Raw genomic sequence first — 5,458 nt, forward strand, 5'->3', positions numbered from 1 at the left:
GTTTACACACACTCAATTAGTATTTGGTGACATTGCCTTTAAATTGTTTAACTGTGGTCAAACGTTTCAGTAGCCTTCCAAGCTTCCCATAAACAGTTGGTTGAGATTTTTTGGCCCTTCCTCCTGACGAGCTGGTGTAACCGAGTACTAGGTTTGTAGGCCTCCTTGGCTCACACATGGTTTTCTCAGTTTCCTGCAACAAATGTTTTCTGTAGGATTGAGGTAGGGCTTTGTGATGGCATTCACAATACCTTGACTTTGTTGTCCTTAAGCCATTTTGCCACAACTTTGGAGTATGCTTGGGGTCATTGTTCATTGGAAGACCATTTTGCGACCAAGCCCCGTTGCGAACAGTGCAGTTGTAAAACGTAGTCTGGCTTTTTTATGGCGGTTTTGGAGCAGTGGCTTCTTCCTTGCTGAGCGGCCTTTCAGGTTATGTCGTTATAGGACTCGTTTTACTGTGGATATAGATACTTTTTGTACCTGTTTCTCCCAGCATATTCACAAGGTCCTTTGCTGTTGTTTCTGGGATAGAACGCACCAAAGTACGTTCATCTCTAGGAGACAGAACACGTCTCCTTCCTGAGCGGTATGACGGCTGCGTGGTCCCATGGTGTTGTTATACTCGCGTGCTACTGTTTGTACAGATGAACGTGGTACCTTCAGGCGTTTTGGAAATTGCTCCCAAGGATGAACCAGACTTGTGGAGGTCCTAATATTTTTCTGAGGTCTTGGCTGATTTCTTTTGATTTTCCCATGATGTCAAGCAAAGAGGCAGTGAGTTTGAAGGTAGTCCTTGAAATACATCCACAGGTACACCTTCAATTGACTCAAATTATGTCAATTAGACTATCAGAAGCTTCTAAAGCCATGACATCATTTTCTGGCTGTTTAAAGCACAGTCAACTTAGTGTATGTAAACTTCTGACCCACTGGAATTGTGATACAGTGTGAATTATAAGTGAAATAATCTGTCTGTAGACAATGCACAAAGTAGATGTCCTAACTGACTTGTTACTTTTATCTCATAATTTTTATCTGTATTTTTCGGCGCACGTGACAAATAAACTTTGATTTGATTGTATTTGACTTGCCAAATCTATAGTTTGTTAACAAGAATTTGTGGAGTGGTTGAAAAACGAGTTTTAATGACTCCAACCTAAGTGTATGTAAACTTTGACTTCAACTTGTATATATACAGTAACAATCAAAAGTTTGACAACACCCTACTCATTCAAGGATTTTCTTTATTTTTACTATTTTCTACTTTGTAGAATAATAGTGAAGACATCAAAACTATGAAATAGCACATATGGAATCATGTAGTAACCAAAAAGTGTTAAACAAATCAAAATATATTTTATATTGAGATTATTCAGAGTATCCACCCTTTGCCTCCACAAAGCTTTGCACATCTTGGCATTCTCTAACCAGCTTACCTGGAATGCTTTTCCAACAGTCTTGAAGGAGTTCCCACATATGCTGAGCACTTGTTGGGTGCTTTTCCTTCACTCTGAGGTCCAACTCATCCCAAATCATCTCAATTGAGTTGAGGTCGGGGGATTGTGGAGGCCAGGTCATCTGATGCAGCACTCCATCCCTCTCCTTCTTGGTAAAATAGCCTTATACAGCCTGGAGGTGTGTTGGGTCATTGTCTTTGAAAAATAATTATGTCCCACTAAGCGCAAATCAGATGGTATGGCGTATCGCTGCAGAATGCTATTGGAGAACCATCTAATGAGTGAACATGATGTTCATCTGAAACAAAATTGCAAAAAGTTTAAAAACAAATGTATTTGGTTTTACTGGTATTAAGCACACATTTTAAATCAGCAAGGGATTCCTGCATAGCTATAAAATCTGACTGTAGATTTGATACACCAGATCAACAGTCTGGGCAATTGCATACATAATAATATCATCCGCATATAGAGAAGTCGAACATTTTTAACAGATTGACCAATGGTGTTAATATAATAGTGAAGGAACAGGTCCCAAAATCGACCCTGTGGTACACCTTGATGTACTTCAAGAAACTCCATCTATCACGATGGCCTGAATTCTATCACTAGAGTTAATCATGAAACCGTGAACAGGCGTCAGAGCTCAGGCCTATCGAGGGCAACTTATTCAATAAAATAGCATGATCAACAGTATCAAAATCTTTTGACAGGTCCACAACAAGCAGCACATTTCATTTTAGTGTTTAAAGCAATTGACAAGATCATTAAAAACTGAAGTGGTTGCTGGCCTAACCCTGATTAATTTGCATTCAAAATACATTCCTCAGATAAAAAAGAGCAAAGTTGTACATTTACCAAGGTTTCAAGAATCTTAGCTAGACAAGGAAGCCTTGAAATGGGGTGAGGATTCGGCTTGTTTTTCTACTTCTTCTATTCACTCTTCCTATCCTACACATACGAGAATTGTCAAAACCTTTTTTTTCTTTGTTTTGGTTACAAATTCTGTTAAGGAAGGTTAAGCCCAATTACCACGTATCCTTTGGAAAGGCTTACCTCCTTAGTAAACAGGCTCTTTTGTGGTAGGATGAAGTATTTAAAGGACTGGGTGGCAACTTGTAAATATCGTTAACCTGGCTTTATCCTGAGAGGACTCCTGCATATCTTGATTAACAATTGGGTAACATTAGTTTTTCTCAACAGATAATATATACAGTGGGGGAGAAACAAGTATTTGATACACTCGATGTTGCGGTTTTCCTACTTACAAAGCAATGTAAGGGTTCTGTAATTTTATCATAGGTACACTTCACTGGTGAGAGACGGAATCTAAAAACAAAATCCAGAGAGAATCACATTGTAGGAATTTTAAGTAATTAATTAGATGGTGCAACAGGTCGCACCGTAGGAGGTTAAAAGTCCAGTGCTTTTCAATAAGCCGTAATTCAGATTTTTTACGGCTCCCTGCGTCCTAGAGAGTTGAACAGCAGGTCTGGGAACACAGTAGCACATCCGGTGAAACAGGTCGGGTTCCAATACCGCAGCAGAACAGTTGAAAACTGGGCAAGCAGCACGGACCCAGGTGGAGTTGGGGACAGCAAGGAGTCATCAGGTAGTCCTGAGGCATGGTCCAAAGGAGAGGAGAGAATTCACCCAGGACAAGCAACGAGAAATACTCCGAGATTAATACAGACTGGAGGAAGATCTCGTCCGGTATAATTGTGTTATTATTGAAAGAGAAGAGATTTATATACAATTTCTACCCATTACAGATCAAATCAATAAACAAATTCTTGTCTGCAAAGGGGTATTTGATGTGGGGATCTAAAAGTGTGATGGACAACACCAGAGTTGAGGGCTGCCTATAATGGGAAGGGAAGTTTCCGCCTTTCATACAAGCTTGTGTCGGCCTCTCCCCAAAACAACTTCAGTACGTTGGGATATCAGGACTTGGGTGCAATCTCTGACCGCAGTACATGTGGGATCACATATGGAAAACACAAACCATGATATCCGAATGTGTAAGGTATCAAATTAAATGTTTTTGCATATTAACACCTCACAGGTTGATAAAAAATGTATCAACTCCTTTCAGATTTGGGTTGGTTATGGCTGCGGTGGGGTTTTGTAACTAAGCATCTGTTATGGAATGTCACTGCTAAACATTTTGGACCGAGGTAGATATGTTGTCTGGAAATTTTGAATGCATGCATCCCAGCATTGTCCTGTGTGGCCTGTAGGATATGGTGGAAATATATCAGACCTAGAAAGACGCGAAACGCATACAATGTGCATTGGGTACTTCCCAATGGCCAAGTCAATACAACATACTTCAGGAAATTGGAATAAGTGTAAACCACAAGTGCTTCAGCATGAAGAACATTTGGTTAAGGAAAGTTCATGGATTTATTTGACCTACGGAACAAGCAGCGGTCGGCCCGTCCAGGACTATTAGACGAATGGTCTCGGGGAACATTTATAGAAATATATGTAAATCAAAAAGCCATAGCTAAGTAACTTATTTTGTACGTGAATGGCGTTGAGGCTTTAACAACCAGTCCAGCCGACGCTTGGCATTAGTGCATGGTTGAATCTAGGCTTGTCGTACAGGCCATCAGTTGTCTCCCGACCCTCCCTGTCTCAGCCTCCAGTATTTATTCTGCAAATTTGTGTTGGGGGGCTAGGGCAGTCTGTTATATCTGGAGTATTCTCCTGTCTTGTCTGTGGAAATTCTCCCCTCTCCCTTGGGACCATGCCTCAGGGACCTAACCTGATGACTGCCTTGCTGTCCCAGTCCCCACCTGGTCCGTGCTGCTGCTCCAGTTTCGAACTGTTCCTGTCCTGCGGCTATGGAACCCTGACCTGTTCAACCGGATTGCCTACCGTTGTCCCAGACCTTGTGTTTTCAAACTCTCTAGAGACAGGCAGGACGCGTAAAAGATACATCTGAATGGATCGGCTATGAAAAGCAACTGACCTTTACTCCTGAGTGGCGAACCTGTTTGCACCCTTAAATAATTTATCTTAAAAATCCTACAATGTGATTTTCTGGATTTTTGTTTTAGATTCCGTCTCTCTACATGTTGGGAAGTGTACCTATGATAAAAATTAACAGAGCCTCTACATGCTTTGTAAGTAGGAAAACCTGCAAAATCGCAGTGGTATCCAAAATCTTATTCTCCGCCCACTGTAATATTATGTTGAGGAAAACTATTGCCAGGAGGTTGTCCTCTCCAGGATAAAGCAGAGTAACGTAATTTACAAGTTGCAGCAGTCTTTAATACTTCAACTACACAAAGAAGCTGTTTACCCCTCAAAAGGGAGGTAAGCTTTCAAGAGAGATACGTGGTAATTGGCTTTTAACTTTCATTAACAGATTTGTACAACAAAAACGGTCTGACCAAATTCTGCTACAGCCTAAATGTGTCTAGATAGGGGAGTGATAAGACTTTAAAAGAAAAATCAGAGGAAACAGATTTCCTGCTGGCTTTTAGTGCCCTAAGTTAATGAGCCAGTAACAAATCACTTCCTCTGGGCGGTATGGTAAAGGAGTTACTAGACAGAGTAAAATTACAGTTGATTAGTGCTGAGGTTCCACTCAAGCAATTTTTTACGAAGCTAGACAATCGAACAATATGTTGCTCCAGCATACAGACTGACTTACGACCAACCATATGCGTAGCCCCCTCCCCACCCCCCTCTCATGTACTGACTGTTTCCATTCAGTGCTCAGCTGTTGCACTGCTTGGAAATCACATTCTTTGTTGAGAGTCAATCAATCAAAATTGTAGCCGATCTAGTCTGAATCTTGTTACTTAATCCAGATGAGTAGCATGCACATACCATTTTCTCCTTGGTGAGGCCGATATCTTGACCACTTTCTAACAAACCGCATGGGTCACCCAAACAAGCCTGAGCACTTTTCTGAGTTTCCGTTCTTGACATGAGAAGATTGAAGAGGAGCTTAGATGTCACAAACCTCCCATAAAACCAGGAAG

This window comes from Salvelinus sp. IW2-2015, linkage group LG8, assembly GCF_002910315.2.
Source record: "Salvelinus sp. IW2-2015 linkage group LG8, ASM291031v2, whole genome shotgun sequence".
Lineage (NCBI taxonomy): Eukaryota > Metazoa > Chordata > Actinopteri > Salmoniformes > Salmonidae > Salvelinus > Salvelinus sp. IW2-2015.